This window comes from Pseudophryne corroboree, chromosome 12 (genome assembly GCF_028390025.1).
Source record: "Pseudophryne corroboree isolate aPseCor3 chromosome 12, aPseCor3.hap2, whole genome shotgun sequence".
Taxonomy (NCBI): Eukaryota; Metazoa; Chordata; class Amphibia; order Anura; family Myobatrachidae; genus Pseudophryne; species Pseudophryne corroboree.
In genome coordinates, this window is record NC_086455.1 from 96,414,799 (window position 1) to 96,437,787 (window position 22,989).

The 22,989-nt window shown below is 37.2% G+C and overlaps 3 non-coding genes and 1 pseudogene across 3 annotated transcripts; all 4 read left to right on the forward strand.

Annotated features, from left to right (window-relative positions):
• The first annotated feature begins 13,234 nt into the window (after positions 1–13,234).
• On the forward strand, positions 13,235–13,308 carry TRNAY-AUA (transfer RNA tyrosine (anticodon AUA)). The gene has a single exon. It is a non-coding gene; the product is annotated as a tRNA-Tyr (tRNA).
• A 7,747-nt stretch (positions 13,309–21,055) lies between these two features.
• Positions 21,056–21,197, forward strand: LOC134981477 (U1 spliceosomal RNA; annotated as a pseudogene).
• A 694-nt stretch (positions 21,198–21,891) lies between these two features.
• On the forward strand, positions 21,892–22,055 carry LOC134981903 (U1 spliceosomal RNA). Its single transcript, XR_010190801.1, has one exon. It is a non-coding gene; the product is annotated as a U1 spliceosomal RNA (small nuclear RNA).
• A 152-nt stretch (positions 22,056–22,207) lies between these two features.
• On the forward strand, positions 22,208–22,370 carry LOC134981405 (U1 spliceosomal RNA). Its single transcript, XR_010190594.1, has one exon. It is a non-coding gene; the product is annotated as a U1 spliceosomal RNA (small nuclear RNA).
• Positions 22,371–22,989: the final 619 nt, after the last annotated feature.

Genomic DNA, 22,989 nt, shown 5'->3' on the forward strand with positions numbered 1-22,989 from the left:
TAATAGGGTAAAGAAAATTAAGTGGATTTTTGAAAGAAAACAACACTGTCAATATACTATTAAATCGGTAAAAGTTATTGTACTTTAAGTAAAAATAAAAGAGCAAAAATATCAATCCCAGTTTTGGATTACTTTAATTAACAAAAAAAATACATATAGCAGAGAATAGTTTCAATCTGCCTACCTCTGGGATATGGGCCCAGCATGCTTCCATTGCAGTACTCTGCTGCACATGTAAGTGCAAGAGATCCTGAAGCACTCACTCATCATGGGAAAGTACCAATGTGTTTCTTCGTTGGTTGATGGAAGAAACATCTTACAAAAACTCTCCAGATTATTGACTTTTTAAAGTTTTTCTAGGAAACGTTTTAGATGAATGCTAATTAGCCTTTGTCAGTAGGCACTTTCGCAAAGTGTTTCTGTGGCGCAATCAGTTAGTGTGTACGGCTATTAACCAAAAGGTTGGTGGTTCATTCCCACCCAGGGACGTAATTGACCTTGTTATCAGATTTTGGTGATCTTTAAGTAGACAAGTCAAAATTTAAAACCCCCTCTTATGGTGTAGGGTACCTGGCCTTCTCTGATGTAATCAGAGTTAGATTTGATTCAGTGATATTAAAAAAAACAGCTAGGAAGCACAATTTAGCAGTGGGTTGCAGAAAAAATATATGCTGGCAGAAAAATCCAATTGAGTGATTAAACAGCTTTTCATTTTCTGGCTTTATTTTTATGCTAACAAATTTGTTCTCTGAAAAGTGTTAACAAAGCCAAGTCTCTGATTAACACCTTTGTAAGGATGGTTTTTCACCTATTACTAAATTAAACTTGCTTCATTGGAAAGGCAGGAAGATGCATCCTCATTTCAATGTCTACAGAAATAATACAGGTTGACACCAGGAAACATTAACGCCACTGCATCCTTGCTGCTTTCTCATGTGGAAGTCTGTTTAATGTGAAAACAAGGTGATATCTGATTAGCACACAGGTAAGGAATTAAGAAAATCTTTATTTAAGGGTGAAGATGTTTCTCACAAAATCGTTGCCCCAATGCATCATTGAAATTCAAGCTGGAAAGATGATTTTAATATATCACTTGTACATTTTGTATTGCTCTTCTGGTGACAATGTAGTTTGTTTTTGTCAATTACCATTTTAATAATAGGGTAAAGAAAATTAAGTGGATTTATGAAAGAAAACAATACTGTCAATATACTATTAAAACAAATTAAAATGGTAAAAGTTATTGTACTTTAAGTAAAAATAAAAGAGCAAAAATATCAATCCCAGTTTTGGATTACTTTAATTAACAAAAAAAATACATATAGCAGAGGATAGTTTCAATCTGCCTACCTCTGGGTTATGGGCCCAGCATGCTTCCATTGCAGTACTCTGCTGCACATGTAAGTGCAAGAGATCCTGAAGCACTCACTCATCATGGGAAAGTACCAATGTGTTTCTTCGTTGGTTGATGGAAGAAACATCTTACAAAAACTCTCCAGATTATTGACTTTTTAAAGTTTTTCTAGGAAACGTTTTAGATGAATGCTAATTAGCCTTTGTCAGTATGCACTTTTGCAAAGTGTCTCTGTGGCGCAATCAGTTAGTGTGTACGGCTATTAACCAAAAGGTTGGTGGTTCAATCCCACCCAGGGACGTAATTGACCTTGTTATCAGATTTTGGTGATCTTTAAGTAGACAAGTCAAAATTTCAAACCCCCTCTTATGGTGTAGGGTACCTGGCCTTCTCTGATGTAATCAGAGTTAGATTTGATTCAGTGATATTAAAAAAAACATCTAGGAAGCACAATTTAGCAGTGGGTTGCAGAAAAAATGTATGCTGGCAGAAAAATCCAATTGAGTGATTAAACAGCTCTTCATTTTCTGGCTTTATTTTTATGCTAACAAATTTGTTCTCTGAAAAGTGTCCACAAAGCCAAGTCTCTGATTATCACCTTTGTAAGGATGGTTTTTCACCTATTACTAAATTAAACTTGCTTCATTGGAAAGGCAGGAAGATGCATCCTCATTTCAATGTCTACTGAAATAATACAGGTTGACACTAGGAAACATTAACGCCACTGCATCCTTGCTGCTTTCTCATGTGGAAGTCTGTTTAATGTGAAAACAAGGTGATATCTGATTAGCACACAGGTAAGGAATTAAGAAAATCTTTATTTAAGGGTGAAGATGTTTCTCACAAAATCGTTGCCCCAATGCATCATTGAAATTCAAGCTGGAAAGATGCTTTTAATATATCACTTGTACATTTTGTATTGCTCTACTGGTGACAATGTAGTTTGTTTTTGTCAATTACCATTTTAATAATAGGGTAAAGAAAATTAAGTGGATTTTTGAAAGAAAACAACACTGTCAATATACTATTAAATCGGTAAAAGTTATTGTACTTTAAGTAAAAATAAAAGAGCAAAAATATCAATCCCAGTTTTGGATTACTTTAATTAACAAAAAAAATACATATAGCAGAGAATAGTTTCAATCTGCCTACCTCTGGGATATGGGCCCAGCATGCTTCCATTGCAGTACTCTGCTGCACATGTAAGTGCAAGAGATCCTGAAGCACTCACTCATCATGGGAAAGTACCAATGTGTTTCTTCGTTGGTTGATGGAAGAAACATCTTACAAAAACTCTCCAGATTATTGACTTTTTAAAGTTTTTCTAGGAAACGTTTTAGATGAATGCTAATTAGCCTTTGTCAGTAGGCACTTTCGCAAAGTGTTTCTGTGGCGCAATCAGTTAGTGTGTACGGCTATTAACCAAAAGGTTGGTGGTTCATTCCCACCCAGGGACGTAATTGACCTTGTTATCAGATTTTGGTGATCTTTAAGTAGACAAGTCAAAATTTAAAACCCCCTCTTATGGTGTAGGGTACCTGGCCTTCTCTGATGTAATCAGAGTTAGATTTGATTCAGTGATATTAAAAAAAACAGCTAGGAAGCACAATTTAGCAGTGGGTTGCAGAAAAAATATATGCTGGCAGAAAAATCCAATTGAGTGATTAAACAGCTTTTCATTTTCTGGCTTTATTTTTATGCTAACAAATTTGTTCTCTGAAAAGTGTTAACAAAGCCAAGTCTCTGATTAACACCTTTGTAAGGATGGTTTTTCACCTATTACTAAATTAAACTTGCTTCATTGGAAAGGCAGGAAGATGCATCCTCATTTCAATGTCTACAGAAATAATACAGGTTGACACCAGGAAACATTAACGCCACTGCATCCTTGCTGCTTTCTCATGTGGAAGTCTGTTTAATGTGAAAACAAGGTGATATCTGATTAGCACACAGGTAAGGAATTAAGAAAATCTTTATTTAAGGGTGAAGATGTTTCTCACAAAATCGTTGCCCCAATGCATCATTGAAATTCAAGCTGGAAAGATGATTTTAATATATCACTTGTACATTTTGTATTGCTCTTCTGGTGACAATGTAGTTTGTTTTTGTCAATTACCATTTTAATAATAGGGTAAAGAAAATTAAGTGGATTTATGAAAGAAAACAATACTGTCAATATACTATTAAAACAAATTAAAATGGTAAAAGTTATTGTACTTTAAGTAAAAATAAAAGAGCAAAAATATCAATCCCAGTTTTGGATTACTTTAATTAACAAAAAAAATACATATAGCAGAGGATAGTTTCAATCTGCCTACCTCTGGGTTATGGGCCCAGCATGCTTCCATTGCAGTACTCTGCTGCACATGTAAGTGCAAGAGATCCTGAAGCACTCACTCATCATGGGAAAGTACCAATGTGTTTCTTCGTTGGTTGATGGAAGAAACATCTTACAAAAACTCTCCAGATTATTGACTTTTTAAAGTTTTTCTAGGAAACGTTTTAGATGAATGCTAATTAGCCTTTGTCAGTAGGCACTTTTGCAAAGTGTCTCTGTGGCGCAATCAGTTAGTGTGTACGGCTATTAACCAAAAGGTTGGTGGTTCAATCCCACCCAGGGACGTAATTTACCTTGTTATCAGATTTTGGTGATCTTTAAGTAGACAAGTCAAAATGTCAAACCCCCTCTTATGGTGTAGGGTACCTGGCCTTCTCTGATGTAATCAGAGTTAGATTTGATTCAGTGATATTAAAAAAAAAAGCTAGGAAGCACAATTTAGCAGTGGGTTGCAGAAAAAATATATGCTGGCAGAAAAATCCATATGAGTGATTAAACAGCTTTTCATTTTCTGGCTTTATTTTTATGCTAACAAATTTGTTCACTGAAAAGTGTCAACAAAGCCAAGTCTCTGATTAACACCTTTGTAAGGATGGTTTTTCACCTATTACTAAATTAAACTTGCTTCATTGGAAAGGCTGTAAGATGCATCCTCATTTCAATGTCTACTGAAATAATACAGGTTGACACCAGGAAACATTAACACCACTGCATCCTTGCTGCTTTCTCATGTGGAAGTCTGTTTACTGTGAAAACAAGGTGATATCTGATTAGCACACAGGTAAGGAATTAAGAAAATCTTTATTTAAGGGTGAAGATGTTTCTCACAAAATCGTTGCCCCAATGCATCATTGAAATTCAAGCTGGAAAGATGCTTTTAATATATCACTTGTACATTTTGTATTGCTCTTCTGGTGACAATGCAGTTTGTTTTTGTCAATTACCATTTTAATAATAGGGTAAAGAAAATTAAGTGGATTTTTGAAAGAAAACAACACTGTCAATATACTATTAAAATGGTAAAAGTTATTGTACTTTAAGTAAAAATAAAAGAGCAAAAATATCAATCCCAGTTTTGGATTACTTTAATTAACAAAAAAAATACATATAGCAGAGAATAGTTTCAATCTGCCTACCTCTGGGATATGGGCCCAGCATGCTTCCATTGCAGTACTCTGCTGCACATGTAAGTGCAAGAGATCCTGAAGCACTCACTCAGCATGGGAAAGTACCAATGTGTTTCTTCGTTGGTTGATGGAAGAAACATCTTACAAAAACTCTCCAGATTATTGACTTTTTAAAGTTTTTCTAGGAAACGTTTTAGATGAATGCTAATTAGCCTTTGTCAGTATGCACTTCCGCAAAGTGTTTCTGTGGCGCAATCAGTTAGTGTGTACGGCTATTAACCAAAAGGTTGGTGGTTCAATCCCACCCAGGGACGTAATTGACCTTGTTATCAGATTTTGGTGATCTTTAAGTAGACAAGTCAAAATTTCAAACCCCCTCTTATGGTGTAGGGTACCTGGCCTTCTCTGATGTAATCAGAGTTAGATTTGATTCAGTGATATTAAAAAAAAACAGCTAGGAAGCACAATTTAGCAGTGGGTTGCAGAAAAAATATATGCTGGCAGAAAAATCCAATTGAGTGATTAAACAGCTTTTCATTTTCTGGCTTTATTTTTATGATAACAAATTTGTTCTCTGAAAAGTGTCAACAAAGCCAAGTCTCTGATTAACACCTTTGTAAGCATGGTTTTTCACCTATTACTAAATTAAACTTGCTTCATTGGAAAGGCAGCAAGATGCATCCTCATTTCAATGTCTACTGAAATAATACAGGTTGACACCAGGAAACATTAACGCCACTGCATCCTTGCTGCTTTCTCATGTGGAAGTCTGTTTAATGTGAAAACAAGGTGATATCTGATTAGCACACAGGTAAGGAATTAAGAATATCTTTATTTAAGGGTGAAGATGTTTCTCACAAAATCGTTGCCCCAATGCATCATTGAAATTCAAGCTGGAAAGATGATTTTAATATATCACTTGTACATTTTGTATTGCTCTTCTGGTGACAATGTAGTTTGTTTTTGTCAATTACCATTTTAATAATAGGGTAAAGAAAATTAAGTGGATTTTTGAAAGAAAACAATACTGTCAATATACTATTAAAACAAATTAAAATGGTAAAAGTTATTGTACTTTAAGTAAAAATAAAAGAGCAAAAATATCAATCCCAGTTTTGGATTACTTTAATTAACAAAAAAAATACATATAGCAGAGGATAGTTTCAATCTGCCTACCTCTGGGTTATGGGCCCAGCATGCTTCCATTGCAGTACTCTGCTGCACATGTAAGTGCAAGAGATCCTGAAGCACTCACTCATCATGGGAAAGTACCAATGTGTTTCTTCGTTGGTTGATGGAAGAAACATCTTACAAAAACTCTCCAGATTATTGACTTTTTAAAGTTTTTCTAGGAAACGTTTTAGATGAATGCTAATTAGCCTTTGTCAGTATGCACTTTCGCAAAGTGTTTCTGTGGCGCAATCAGTTAGTGTGTACGGTTATTAACCAAAAGGTTGGTGGTTCAATCCCACCCAGGGACGTAATTGACCTTGTTATCAGATTTTGGTGATCTTTAAGTAGACAAGTCAAAATTTCAAACCCCCTCTTATGGTGTAGGGTACCTGGCCTTCTCTGATGTAATCAGAGTTAGATTTGATTCAGTGATATTAAAAAAAACAGCTAGGAAGCACAATTTAGCAGTGGGTTGCAGAAAAAAATATATGCTGGCAGAAAAATCCAATTGAGTGATTAAACAGCTTTTCATTTTCTGGCTTTATTTTTATGCTAACAAATTTGTTCTCTGAAAAGTGTCCACAAAGCCAAGTCTCTGATTAACACCTTTGTAAGGATGGTTTTTCACCTATTACTAAATTAAACTTGCTTCATTGGAAAGGCAGCAAGATGCATCCTCATTTCAATGTCTACTGAAATAATACAGGTTGACACCAGGAAACATTAACGCCACTGCATCCTTGCTGCTTTCTCATGTGGAAGTCTGTTTAATGTGAAAACAAGGTGATATCTGATTAGCACACAGGTAAGGAATTAAGAATATCTTTATTTAAGGGTGAAGATGTTTCTCACAAAATCGTTGCCCCAATGCATCATTGAAATTCAAGCTGGAAAGATGATTTTAATATATCACTTGTACATTTTGTATTGCTCTTCTGGTGACAATGTAGTTTGTTTTTGTCAATTACCATTTTAATAATAGGGTAAAGAAAATTAAGTGGATTTTTGAAAGAAAACAATACTGTCAATATACTATTAAAACAAATTAAAATGGTAAAAGTTATTGTACTTTAAGTAAAAATAAAAGAGCAAAAATATCAATCCCAGTTTTGGATTACTTTAATTAACAAAAAAAATACATATAGCAGAGGATAGTTTCAATCTGCCTACCTCTGGGTTATGGGCCCAGCATGCTTCCATTGCAGTACTCTGCTGCACATGTAAGTGCAAGAGATCCTGAAGCACTCACTCATCATGGGAAAGTACCAATGTGTTTCTTCGTTGGTTGATGGAAGAAACATCTTACAAAAACTCTCCAGATTATTGACTTTTTAAAGTTTTTCTAGGAAACGTTTTAGATGAATGCTAATTAGCCTTTGTCAGTATGCACTTTCGCAAAGTGTTTCTGTGGCGCAATCAGTTAGTGTGTACGGCTATTAACCAAAAGGTTGGTGGTTCAATCCCACCCAGGGACATAATTGACCTTGTTATCAGATTTTGGTGATCTTTAAGTAGACAAGTCAAAATTTCAAACCCCCTCTTATGGTGTAGGGTACCTAGCCTTCTCTGATGTAATCAGAGTTAGATTTGATTCAGTGATATTAAAAAAAACAGCTAGGAAGCACAATTTAGCAGTGGGTTGCAGAAAAAAATATATGCTGGCAGAAAAATCCAATTGAGTGATTAAACAGCTTTTCATTTTCTGGCTTTATTTTTATGCTAACAAATTTGTTCTCTGAAAAGTGTCCACAAAGCCAAGTCTCTGATTAACACCTTTGTAAGGATGGTTTTTCACCTATTACTAAATTAAACTTGCTTCATTGGAAAGGCAGCAAGATGCATCCTCATTTCAATGTCTACTGAAATAATACAGGTTGACACCAGGAAACATTAACGCCACTGCATCCTTGCTGCTTTCTCATGTGGAAGTCTGTTTAATGTGAAAACAAGGTGATATCTGATTAGCACACAGGTAAGGAATTAAGAATATCTTTATTTAAGGGTGAAGATGTTTCTCACAAAATCGTTGCCCCAATGCATCATTGAAATTCAAGCTGGAAAGATGATTTTAATATATCACTTGTACATTTTGTATTGCTCTTCTGGTGACAATGTAGTTTGTTTTTGTCAATTACCATTTTAATAATAGGGTAAAGAAAATTAAGTGGATTTTTGAAAGAAAACAATACTGTCAATATACTATTAAAACAAATTAAAATGGTAAAAGTTATTGTACTTTAAGTAAAAATAAAAGAGCAAAAATATCAATCCCAGTTTTGGATTACTTTAATTAACAAAAAAAATACATATAGCAGAGGATAGTTTCAATCTGCCTACCTCTGGGTTATGGGCCCAGCATGCTTCCATTGCAGTACTCTGCTGCACATGTAAGTGCAAGAGATCCTGAAGCACTCACTCATCATGGGAAAGTACCAATGTGTTTCTTCGTTGGTTGATGGAAGAAACATCTTACAAAAACTCTCCAGATTATTGACTTTTTAAAGTTTTTCTAGGAAACGTTCTAGATGAATGCTTATTAGCCTTTGTCAGTATGGACTTTAGCAAAGTGTCTCTGTGGCGAAATCAGCTAACTTGTTTGGTTATAAACCAAAAGGTTGGTGGTTCAATCCCACCCAGGGACGTAATTGACCTTGTTATCAGATTTTGGTGATCTTTAAGTAGACAAGTCAAAATTTCAAACCCCCTCTTATGGTGTAGGGTACCTGGCCTTCTCTGATGTAATCAGAGTTAGATTCGATTCAGTGATATTAAAAAAAAACATCTAGGAAGCACAATTTAGCAGTGGGTTGCAGAAAAAAATGTATGCTGGCAGAAAAATCCAATTGAGTGATTAAACAGCTCTTCATTTTCTGGCTTTATTTTTATGCTAACAAATTTGTTCTCTAAAAAATGTCCACAAAGCCAAGTCTCTGATTAACACCTTTGTAAGGATGGTTTTTCACCTATTACTAAATTAAACTTGCTTCATTGGAAAGGCAGGAAGATGCATCCTCATTTCAATGTCTACTGAAATAATACAGGTTGACACCAGGAATCATTAACGCCACTGCATCCTTGCTGCTTTCTCATGTGGAAGTCTGTTTAATGTGAAAACAAGGTGATATCTGATTAGCACACAGGTAAGGAATTAAGAAAATCTTTATTTAAGGGTGAAGATGTTTCTCACAAAATCGTTGGCCCAATGCATCATTGAAATTCAAGCTGGAAAGATGATTTTAATATATCACTTGTACATTTTGTATTGCTCTTCTGGTGACAATGTAGTTTGTTTTTGTCAATTACCATTTTAATAATAGGGTAAAGAAAATTAAGTGGATTTATGAAAGAAAACAATAATGTCAATATACTATTAAAACAAATTAAAATGGTAAAAGTTATTGTACTTTAAGTAAAAATAAAAGAGCAAAAATATCAATCCCAGTTTTGGATTACTTTAATTAACAAAAAAAAAATACATATAGCAGAGAATAGTTTCAATCTGCCTACCTCTGGGTTATGGGCCCAGCATGCTTCCATTGCAGTACTCTGCTGCACATGTAAGTGCAAGAGATCCTGAAGCACTCACTCATCATGGGAAAGTACCAATGTGTTTCTTCGTTGGTTGATGGAAGAAACATCTTACAAAAACTCTCCAGATTATTGACTTTTTAAAGTTTTTCTAGGAAACGTTTTAGATGAATGCTAATTAGCCTTTGTCAGTATGCACTTTCGCAAAGTGTTTCTGTGGCGCAATCAGTTAGTGTGTACGGCTATTAACCAAAAGGTTGGTGGTTCAATCCCACCCAGGGACATAATTGACCTTGTTATCAGATTTTGGTGATCTTTAAGTAGACAAGTCAAAATTTCAAACCCCCTCTTATGGTGTAGGGTACCTGGCCTTCTCTGATGTAATCAGAGTTAGATTTGATTCAGTGATATTAAAAAAAACAGCTAGGAAGCACAATTTAGCAGTGGGTTGCAGAAAAAAATATATGCTGGCAGAAAAATCCAATTGAGTGATTAAACAGCTTTTCATTTTCTGGCTTTATTTTTATGATAACAAATTTGTTCTCTGAAAAGTGTCCACAAAGCCAAGTCTCTGATTAACACCTTTGTAAGGATGGTTTTTCACCTATTACTAAATTAAACTTGCTTCATTGGAAAGGCAGCAAGATGCATCCTCATTTCAATGTCTACTGAAATAATACAGGTTGACACCAGGAAACATTAACGCCACTGCATCCTTGCTGCTTTCTCATGTGGAAGTCTGTTTAATGTGAAAACAAGGTGATATCTGATTAGCACACAGGTAAGGAATTAAGAATATCTTTATTTAAGGGTGAAGATGTTTCTCACAAAATCGTTGCCCCAATGCATCATTGAAATTCAAGCTGGAAAGATGATTTTAATATATCACTTGTACATTTTGTATTGCTCTTCTGGTGACAATGTAGTTTGTTTTTGTCAATTACCATTTTAATAATAGGGTAAAGAAAATTAAGTGGATTTTTGAAAGAAAACAATACTGTCAATATACTATTAAAACAAATTAAAATGGTAAAAGTTATTGTACTTTAAGTAAAAATAAAAGAGCAAAAATATCAATCCCAGTTTTGGATTACTTTAATTAACAAAAAAAATACATATAGCAGAGGATAGTTTCAATCTGCCTACCTCTGGGTTATGGGCCCAGCATGCTTCCATTGCAGTACTCTGCTGCACATGTAAGTGCAAGAGATCCTGAAGCACTCACTCATCATGGGAAAGTACCAATGTGTTTCTTCGTTGGTTGATGGAAGAAACATCTTACAAAAACTCTCCAGATTATTGACTTTTTAAAGTTTTTCTAGGAAACGTTTTAGATGAATGCTAATTAGCCTTTGTCAGTATGCACTTTCGCAAAGTGTTTCTGTGGCGCAATCAGTTAGTGTGTACGGCTATTAACCAAAAGGTTGGTGGTTCAATCCCACCCAGGGACGTAATTGACCTTGTTATCAGATTTTGGTGATCTTTAAGTAGACAAGTCAAAATTTCAAACCCCCTCTTATGGTGTAGGGTACCTGGCCTTCTCTGATGTAATCAGAGTTAGATTTGATTCAGTGATATTAAAAAAAACAGCTAGGAAGCACAATTTAGCAGTGGGTTGCAGAAAAAAATATATGCTGGCAGAAAAATCCAATTGAGTGATTAAACAGCTTTTCATTTTCTGGCTTTATTTTTATGCTAACAAATTTGTTCTCTGAAAAGTGTCCACAAAGCCAAGTCTCTGATTAACACCTTTGTAAGGATGGTTTTTCACCTATTACTAAATTAAACTTGCTTCATTGGAAAGGCAGCAAGATGCATCCTCATTTCAATGTCTACTGAAATAATACAGGTTGACACCAGGAAACATTAACGCCACTGCATCCTTGCTGCTTTCTCATGTGGAAGTCTGTTTAATGTGAAAACAAGGTGATATCTGATTAGCACACAGGTAAGGAATTAAGAATATCTTTATTTAAGGGTGAAGATGTTTCTCACAAAATCGTTGCCCCAATGCATCATTGAAATTCAAGCTGGAAAGATGATTTTAATATATCACTTGTACATTTTGTATTGCTCTTCTGGTGACAATGTAGTTTGTTTTTGTCAATTACCATTTTAATAATAGGGTAAAGAAAATTAAGTGGATTTTTGAAAGAAAACAATACTGTCAATATACTATTAAAACAAATTAAAATGGTAAAAGTTATTGTACTTTAAGTAAAAATAAAAGAGCAAAAATATCAATCCCAGTTTTGGATTACTTTAATTAACAAAAAAAATACATATAGCAGAGGATAGTTTCAATCTGCCTACCTCTGGGTTATGGGCCCAGCATGCTTCCATTGCAGTACTCTGCTGCACATGTAAGTGCAAGAGATCCTGAAGCACTCACTCATCATGGGAAAGTACCAATGTGTTTCTTCGTTGGTTGATGGAAGAAACATCTTACAAAAACTCTCCAGATTATTGACTTTTTAAAGTTTTTCTAGGAAACGTTTTAGATGAATGCTAATTAGCCTTTGTCAGTATGCACTTTCGAAAAGTGTTTCTGTGGCGCAATCAGTTAGTGTGTACGGCTATTAACCAAAAGGTTGGTGGTTCAATCCCACCCAGGGACGTAATTGACCTTGTTATCAGATTTTGGTGATCTTTAAGTAGACAAGTCAAAATTTCAAACCCCCTCTTATGGTGTAGGGTACCTGGCCTTCTCTGATGTAATCAGAGTTAGATTCGATTCAGTGATATTAAAAAAAAACATCTAGGAAGCACAATTTAGCAGTGGGTTGCAGAAAAAAATGTATGCTGGCAGAAAAATCCAATTGAGTGATTAAACAGCTCTTCATTTTCTGGCTTTATTTTTATGCTAACAAATTTGTTCTCTGAAAAGTGTCCACAAAGCCAAGTCTCTGATTAACACCTTTGTAAGGATGGTTTTTCACCTATTACTAAATTAAACTTGCTTCATTGGAAAGGCAGGAAGATGCATCCTCATTTCAATGTCTACTGAAATAATACAGGTTGACACCAGGAATCATTAACGCCACTGCATCCTTGCTGCTTTCTCATGTGGAAGTTTGTTTAATGTGAAAACAAGGTGATATCTGATTAGCACACAGGTAAGGAATTAAGAAAATCTTTATTTAAGGGTGAAGATGTTTCTCACAAAATCGTTGCCCCAATGCATCATTGAAATTCAAGCTGGAAAGATGATTTTAATATATCACTTGTACATTTTGTATTGCTCTTCTGGTGACAATGTAGTTTGTTTTTGTCAATTACCATTTTAATAATAGGGTAAAGAAAATTAAGTGGATTTATGAAAGAAAACAATAATGTCAATATACTATTAAAACAAATTAAAATGGTAAAAGTTATTGTACTTTAAGTAAAAATAAAAGAGCAAAAATATCAATCCCAGTTTTGGATTACTTTAATTAACAAAAAAAAAATACATATAGCAGAGAATAGTTTCAATCTGCCTACCTCTGGGTTATGGGCCCAGCATGCTTCCATTGCAGTACTCTGCTGCACATGTAAGTGCAAGAGATCCTGAAGCACTCACTCATCATGGGAAAGTACCAATGTGTTTCTTCGTTGGTTGATGGAAGAAACATCTTACAAACACTCTCCAGATTATTGACTTTTTAAAGTTTTTCTAGGAAACGTTCTAGATGAATGCTTATTAGCCTTTGTCAGTATGTGCTTTTGTAAAGTGTCTCTGTGGCGCAATCAGCTAGCGTGTTTGGTTATAAACCAAAAGGTTGGTGGTTCAATCCCACCCAGGGACGTAATTGATCTTGTTATCAGATTTTGGTGATCTTTAAGTAGACAAGTCAAAATTTCAAACCCTCTCTTATGGTATAGGGTACCTGGCCATCTCTGATGTAATCAGAGTTAGATTTGATTCAGTGAATTTATAAAAACAGCTAGGAAGCACAATTTAGCAGTGGGTTGCAGATAAAAAGAAATATGCTGGCAAAAAAATCCAATTGAGTTATTAAACAGCTCTTCATTTTCTTGCTTTATTTTTATGCTAACAAATTTGTTCTCTGAAAAGTGTCCACAAAGCCAAGTCTCTGATTAACACCTTTGTAGGGATGGTTTTTCACCTATTACTAAATTAAACTTGCTTCATTGGAAAGGCAGCAAGATGCATCCTCATTTCAATGTCTACTGAAATAATACAGGTTGACACCAGGAAACATTAACGCCACTGCATCCTTGCTGCTTTCTCATGTGAAAGTCTGTTTAATGTGAAAACAAGGTGATATCTAATTAGCACACAGGTAAGGAATTAAGAAAATCTTTATTTAAGGGTGAAGATGTTTCTCACAAAATCGTTGCCCCAATGCATCATTGAAATTCAAGCTGGAAAGATGATTTTAATATATCACTTGTACATTTTGTATTGCTCTTCTGGTGACAATGTAGTTTGTTTTTATTCTGGACATACAAGCACCTGCATCTATACATACACGCGCTGACACCTGAACCTACACTGACGTTCTCACACCTGTATCTATACATACACATTCTGACACCTGGACATACACAGACGTACCCACACCTGCATCTATACATACACTCATTGACACCTGGACGTACACTGACGTACACACACCTACATCTATATATGCATGGATGCAAATGTGGGTACGCCTGTATACGTCCAGGTGTTAGCATGTGTATGTATAGATGTTAGGTGTGGGTACATCAGTGTATGTCCAGGTGTCAGCACATGTATGTATAGATTGACATGTGGGTAAGCCGGTGTACGTCCACGTGTCAGCATGTGTAGGTATAGATGCAGGTGTAGGTACGTTCGTGTACGTTTAGGGGTCAGCGTGTTTATGTATAGATGTTGGTGTGTGTATGTCAGTACAACACCACAAAGACCATCAACCTCGATTCCCTTGGCGCTCAAGATTACAGTCCAAAGGTCCTCTGACTCAAAGTGAATGTGAGTCATGCGCTCAAAACCTTAAAAGACACAAAATGACACCTCATAGGGCAATATATCCAATTCTTCTATATCAGAGCAATAGTGATAAGTGAGGACTCCTACCCCTTGGAGTGGTCTACGTTTTGGGTAGACAAAAACCGCGTGTGATATTTCTAGTAATACGGCCCACACTGGATACTGCACGTATTCATCCTCCAAGAGAAGAGATAATCCCACAATAGTGTAATACTGTTTTTAATAAAATATGCAATAAAAAACAATGACAGTGATGCTAGCCTCTCACCCGGTGAGTGGTCTACTCCAATAAGGGCAGACAAATGAGCATGAGAATGGAAAGTCCAGACGTCCCTGCAGGCTCCAAAACACACCAGGCTTGAGTCAGGACCACTGCTTTCTCCCTCCGCCAACGCGTTTCGATACTTCCTGTATCTTCGTCAAGGCATGGAGGAAGTAATGGCTCCTTAGGTATTTATACCTTTCATAATCATTTCGTTAAAAACTCTATTTCCAGACATAGACTACTAACTCTAAAACAATCCTATAGTAACAATGGGGCACAATCCCGTATGGGTGGTCGGTCCATGATTTCAAACTCTCCCGAATCGTGGTGATAGATTAACTTCAGCCGTTTATGCCCGCGAAAACGCTGTATCGAACGTCCCTCTTATTTCCGGTTTCCGCCGGAAGTGACGTATCGTGCGTTCCACCGCGGCGGTCGATGTTTGACGGTCATCCTACTTCCTGTATATACCGGAGGTGACGTTCTCTGCGTTTCACCGGCATCTCATGTTTTCCCCAAGCTTCCGCTATTCTTTAGTTCACACATGATATCTTATACGGAGATATTTGCAGGTTATCCGTCATTCCCTTGTTCCATATAGATATCACCTTCAAAATAATGACATGCATTTGTATTATCTATGCATATGAAACATAACCATATAATGCCTTAATAAAATGCCCAACACTATACATAAGTTAAAATCAGAGGAACCATTTGACCTCAAAGTCTTTATTTAGACCGGAGGGAATTAAGGTCTTATATTTATAAATAAAACTCATCTCTTCTTTGGCTAACTTCGTTGTTATATCAGTTTGTCTTGGATTTAGACTCACTTTTTTTAGCCCATAAAATTTTTTAATTTTAGATACATCACAGTCATGAACAATTTTAAAATGTGCCGACAGGGCATGGGTATCCAGCCCCTTGCGGATATTTCTGAGATGTTCACTTATTCTGGTTTTTAAGGGTCGACTAGTGCGACCAATATAAATTTTTCCGCATACACACTCTATTCCACAAATTACATTTTGTGTGTGGCATGTTATGAAATCTTTAATCATAAATTGTTTTTCATTGATTGTTACATTCACAGCTTTCTTTCCAAAATTATTTTTGACACCCCTACATCCCAGACATGATCCGCATCTGTGGAACCCAGATGAGATACTGTTTTTATTAGCTATTGTTGTATCATGGAAACTCCTAACTAGCTTATGTTTGAGATTGGGGGCTTTCCTAAAGATGCAAACTGGATGGTCAGGTAGTTCAGAACCTATTATGGGATCTTTTTTTAGGATCCCCCAATGTTTCCTAAAAATTTTTGTGACCTGATTATGTTGGGTTGAATAATCCGATATGAATGCCCATTTTAAATTATCCCTATCATGGGGTACCTTTTCTTTATTTGTTCTTTTTAATAGGTCCCTACGATCGATTTTTGATACTGATTCAATGGCCAGATCAATCTCTCCTTCGTTGTAGCCACTTGCTCTAAAACGAGTCTTTAATTCTTGGGCTTGTTCCATAAATACCTCATGATCTGTACAATTTCTCCTGAGACGTTTGAATTGTCCCAAGGGTATTGTATCCAACCATTTTTTATGATGACAGCTGGATTTGTTAATGTACGTCCTAGAATCTGTTGGCTTAACAAAATTTTTGGTTTTTATAGAGGTGTTCTCGTTGTATATGGTGAGATCCAAAAAATCTACATTGGAGGAACTGATGTTAAATGAAAGAAAACTATTCCTGTTATTGGAGTTAAGATAACTGCAAAAATTCTCCAGAGAACCTCTATCACCATCCCACACAAAAAAGATATCGTCGATGTATCGACGCCAGGACACCAGGTTCGCCCCAAAGGGGTTGTGGTTCCATATCACTTCCTCCTCCCACAACCCCATAAAGATGTTAGCATAACTTGGGGCGAACCTGGTGCCCATCGCTGTACCTCTCTTTTGAATATAGAATTCATCCTTAAAAATGAAGAAATTATTATTTAGAATGAAATTAATCCCTTCAATTAGGAATTCTTGCATTTCTTTGTGTATCTCTGAGCGTTCTAAATATCTCCTCACTGCTTCCACCCCTTGAAGATGATCAATAATGGTGTGAAGAGAAGATACGTCAGCGGTTACCATAAAATATGTATCTTTCCATTCTAACTCATTTAGGTGTGTTAATACGTCTGTGGTATCCCTAAGATGTGATGAATTCGTCATGACTAAGGGCTGGAGAAAAAAATCAATGAATTCAGACAGATTTGCTGTCAAAGAATTTATCCCAGCAATAATCGGTCTGCCTGGTGGTTGAGTTTCACTTTTATGTACTTTAGGCAATATATAAATTGTGGGAATGATGGACTCTTCTGAAAAAAGAAATTGACTTTCTACATCAGTGAGTGTCCCTTTATTATTGTATCTATCAATAATGTTTTTTAATGCTAGGGATACTCTCTTAGTTGGATTACCTCTCATCTTTCTGTAGGTGTTTTTATCATCCAATTGTTTATGTATTTCTTTCTCATAGTCACATCGGTTCATGAGAACTACTCCCCCCCCCTTATCCGCAGGTTTAATTACCAACTCAGGGTCATCATTAAGAGTTTTAAATGCCTTTCTTTCTTTTATGGAAAGGTTATTGTCTATTTTGATCTTCTCAAGTTTTTCTATATCATCAAGTACAACTTTGCTGAATGTTTCTATAAAGTTCCCCTTTAAATGTGAAGGAAAAAACTTTGACCTAGGTTTAAAAGGGGTAATATTCCCCATAATCATCTCCACCTCCTCATCATTTTTTGACATGAAAAATGTATTTAACGTCAGCTTCCTTAGATATTTTTGGACATCCACAAAAATGTTAAACTGATCAATTTTTGTTGAGGGGGCAAATTTAAGGCCCTTCTCCAAAAGTGTTCTTTCTTCTTCAAGCAAAACATGGTCGCTTAAGTTAAAAATTTTAACCTTTGCAAATGAGAGTTCATTAGCAGTTCTCAGTTTTTTCTTTTTTCTCCATTTTCTTTTCCTAGATCTAATTTTCTTTTTTCCAGCCCTAGTGCCTCATATCTTACGGCAGGGTGGTACTACCTCTGATTCTGATAGTACCTCCCTCTGTCTAAAAAAGGGGATCTAGTATGGGTGTGTTCAAGTGGTGCAAACCTATTTTCATCTCGTCTGGGTGACCGGGGTGGAATATCTCTATCTCTCCAGTTTTATTCACTATTAATGTCAAAATTCTGTCTGGGTATAAATTTACTGAAATCGGAACGGGCATTGTTCCTTTGGTAATTTGGGCGTCTCCAATTATTTACAGGGAAACTAGACCTATTTGTCCTCCTCTCCTGATTATCAAGAGGTTGTCTCTCTGCTGTCCTATTGAATCTGGTATGATCTCTCCCTTTCCATTTCTTATTCATTCTTGGTGTTTCTACATCATTTCCTTTCCTCTCTAAGAATTGGATATCAGCTTTCTCATTTTTATCCCTTGTATATTTTTTACTTTTTTTATCAATTATAGCTTTGTCTAGTTTTTCAATTTTATCAAGGATTCTTTTTTCTGTATTCCTATATTCAAGGGAATCCTTAGAGGGTTCTAACAAAATTTGGAGATCATTAATACTAATACTAAGCTAGTTAGGAGTTTCCATGATACAACAATAGCTAATAAAAACAGTATCTCATCTGGGTTCCACAGATGCGGATCATGTCTGGGATGTAGGGGTGTTAAAAATAATTTTGGAAAGAAAGCTGTGAATGTAACAATCAATGAAAAACAATTTATGATTAAAGATTTCATAACATGCCACACACAAAATGTAATTTATGGAATAGAGTGTGTATGCGGAAAATTTTATATTGGTCGCACTAGTCGACCCTTAAAAACCAGAATAAGTGAACATCTCAGAAATATCCGCAAGGGGCTGGATACCCATGCCCTGTCGGCACATTTTAAAATTGTTCATGACTGTGATGTATCTAAAATTAAAAAATTTTATGGGCTAAAAAAAGTGAGTCTAAATCCAAGACAAACTGATATAACAACGAAGTTAGCCAAAGAAGAGATGAGTTTTATTTATAAATATAAGACCTTAATTCCCTCCGGTCTAAATAAAGACTTTGAGGTCAAATGGTTCCTCTGATTTTAACTTATGTATAGTGTTGGGCATTTTATTAAGGCATTATATGGTTATGTTTCATATGCATAGATAATACAAATGCATGTCATTATTTTGAAGGTGATATCTATATGGAACAAGGGAATGACGGATAACCTGCAAATATCTCCGTATAAGATATCATGTGTGAACTAAAGAATAGCGGAAGCTTGGGGAAAACATGAGATGCCGGTGAAACGCAGAGAACGTCACCTCCGGTATATACAGGAAGTAGGATGACCGTCAAACATCGACCGCCGCGGTGGAACGCACGATACGTCACTTCCGGCGGAAACCGGAAATAAGAGGGACGTTCGATACAGCGTTTTCGCGGGCATAAACGGCTGAAGTTAATCTATCACCACGATTCGGGAGAGTTTGAAATCATGGACCGACCACCCATACGGGATTGTGCCCCATTGTTACTATAGGATTGTTTTAGAGTTAGTAGTCTATGTCTGGAAATAGGGTTTTTAACGAAATGATTATGAACGGTATAAATACCTAAGGAGCCATTACTTCCTCCATGCCTTGACGAAGATACAGGAAGTATCGAAACGCGTTGGCGGAGGGAGAAAGCAGTGGTCCTGACTCGAGCCTGGTGTGTTTTGGAGCCTGCAGGGATGCCTGGACTTTCCATTCTCATGCTCATTTGTCTGCCCTTATTGGAGTAGACCACTCACCGGGTGAGAGGCTAGCATCACTGTCATTGTTTTTTATTGCATATTTTATTAAAAACAGTATTACACTATTGTGGGATTATCTCTTCTCTTGGAGGATGAATATGTGCAGTATCCAGTGTGGGCCGTATTACTAGAAATATCACATGCGGTTTTTGTCTACCCAAAACGTAGACCACTCCAAGGGGTAGGAGTCCTCACTTATCACTATTGCTCTGATATAGAAGAATTGGATATATTGCCCTATGAGGTGTCATTTTGTGTCTTTTAAGGTTTTGAGTGCATGACTCACATTCACTTTGAGTAAGAGGACCTTTGGACTGTAATCTTGAGCGCCAAGGGAATCGAGGTTGATGGTCTTTGTGGTGTTGTATTGTAATATTGGAGTGTAGGTGACGCTCCACATCAGCCGATTCACACAGGCAGCTACTTGCGCACTGGTCAGGTTTTCAATTTTTGTTTTTGTATCTGTATCCATTCACCACTGTTAAACCTGTTTGTGCTGCAGTCATGTTTAGATACCGTGAAAATAGAGCAAAAAAAATAGATGCTCTATTCAATTTGGATGAAAATGATGGGAATGTTTTGGATGAGGACCTTGGTCATATTTTCCATAAATTAGAAAATGTCCTCATAAAGGAGAATAAGGTGTGGTGGGAAGTAGTGACCCTGGAGAAGTATATAGCTCATAAATTAATCCCTAAGGGATTGAAAATACAGAAAACCTCCAGCTTCACTACTGCCACAGAACACTTTAAGGAAAAATGGACAGCTATTTTGGAAAACTGTTCATATGAATTGATGACCCTGATTATAGAGGAAAGAAAGAAAGAGCTAACAAGGTTGGATAATAGTATTAATGATCTCCAAATTTTGTTAGAACCCTCTAAGGATTCCCTTGAATATAGGAATACAGAAAAAAGAATCCTTGATAAAATTGAAAAACTAGACAAAGCTATAGTTGATAAAAAAAAGTAAAAAATATACAAGGGATAAAAATGAGAAAGCTGATATCCAATTCTTAGAGAGGAAAGGAAATGATGTAGAAACACCAAGAATGAATAAGAAATGGAAAGGGAGAGATCATACCAGATTCAATAGGACAGCAGAGAGACAACCTCTTGATAATCAGGAGAGGAGGACAAATAGGTCTAATTTCCCTGTAAATAATTGGAGACGCCCAAATTACCAAAGGAACAATGCCCGTTCCGATTTCAGTAAATTTATACCCAGACAGAATTTTGACATTAAACATTAATTGGCAAAACCATTCCCTCACAACATAACTGAACATGAGGAGAACATGCTATAAACACAATTTACTTAATTTTATATTTTTTTCTGAATTTCTCAATAAAAAAAACTTTGGCCTAGGCCTTGTGCTGCCTCAGTTGGATCTCCTTCACTTGACAGAGGGGTGCCCGAGCAGCGACCCTCCCCAGCTCTAGCCCAACTCCTACTTACCTGCCAGGTGAGATACTATGATCATGAAGGTGCTTCTCCTATGGCAAGGCTCACCCATTGCACTCTGGGTCTGCTGCTCCTGCGATTTCCCCAAATGTGGGAAACTTGACTGCATAATTTGTGTTTCCCCTGGTCGGCTCTCATATAATTCAGATCTCTTTGTCTCAGGTCTCTCTTCAGCCTAGTTTGCTGTCTGTTTCCACTTCTTTTTTCTTGAGCCCCTCCCTTCTATACCCTTGTGCACTATCCTGAATTCTCCTCCCGTCTGCTTACTTTGTGCTTCCAATGCACAATGCAAACTACAGGTAGTGCTGCAGGGCCCACACCCTTTTACTTGCCTTACAGAGCAGCTCTGGAGCTGTTACAGTGCCCAGCTGCTGCAAGAAATCAGCTTGAATGCTTCAGGGGCTGGGGCATAGCCAACATGAGCCCCACACCGAAGGAGGGTGGAGGAGTTTAATGCAAACTAGGGGTCATCCAAGCACTGCAAAAGGCCGCCATGCCCTGCACGCCCCTTTTCTCTTTTCTTATGCAGACGAGGGTTGAAGCAAACTTTGACCCACTGCTTGGATGACATCACCATATGCAAATCCATCTGCTGCAGGCCTTCCCCCAGGAATGCTTGCACTAGTTGTTGCATTTGGTTTGTTGTTTGGCGGTGCTTCAGTATTAGGCAGCCTTCTGCCCTCCCATGTTCATCTGAAAATATGTGTTCTCCCTGCAGTTATTTTCCCCAGATGAAAGTTCCCTTGTGCTGCCTTAGTTGAATCTCCTTTACTTCACAGAGATGTGCCTGAGCAGCGGCCCTCCCCAGATCTATCCCAAATCATACTTATTTTGCATAGGAGATGCCATGGTCATGAAGATTGTTCTCCCAGGGTGAGGTTCATTCATTGCATTCTGGGAATGCTGACCCCTGTGATTTCCCCAAATGTGGGAAACTTGACTGCATTATTTGTGGTAGTGGGGGACTGTGTTTGTGCTTTCCTCTGGTCAGCTCTGGTAAAAGTCAGATTTCTTTGTCTCAGATCTTTCTCTAGCCTTGTTCTTCTTTCGAGAGTTCCCTTGTGCTGCTTCAGTTGGACCTCCTTCACTTGATAGGGGGGTGACCTAGCAGCGACCCTCCCCAGCTCTAGCCCAAATCCTACTTACCTGCCAGGTGAGATACTATGATCATGAAGGTGCTTCTCCCAGGGCAAGGCTCACCCATTGCACTCTGGGTGTGCTGCTCCTGTGATTTCCCCAAATGTGGGACACTTGACTGCATAATTTGTGTTTCCCCTGGTTGGCTCTCGTATAATTCAGATCTCTTTGTCTCAGGTCTCTCTCCAGCCTAGTTTGCTGTCTGTTTCCACTTCTCTTTTCTTGAGCCGCTCCCTTCTATGCCCTTGCGCACTATCCTGACTTCTCCCGTCTGCTTACTTTGTGCCTTCCAACGCACAATGCGTACTACAGGTAGTGCTGCAGGCCCCACAACCTTTAACTTGCCTTACAGAGCAGCTCTGGAGCTGTTACAGTGCCCAGCTGCTGCAAGAAATCAGCTTGAATGCTTCAGGGGTTGGGGCATAGCCAACATGAGCCCCACACCAAAGGAGGGTGGAGGTGGTTAATGCAAACTAGGGGTCATCCATGCGCCGCAAAAGGCCGCCATGCCCTTCATACCCCTTTTCTCTTTTCATATGCAGATGAGGGTTCCAGCCAACTTTGGCCCACTGCTTGGATGACATCACCGTATGCAAATCCGTCTTCTGCAGACCTTCCCCCAGGAATGCTTGTATTATTTGTTGCATTTGGTTTGTTGTTTGGGGGTGCTTCAGTATTAGGCAGCCTTCTGCCCTCCCATGTTCATCTGAAAATATGTGTTCTCCCTGCAGTTGTTGTCCCCAGATGAGAGTTCCCTTGTGCTGCCTCAGTTGAATCTCCTTT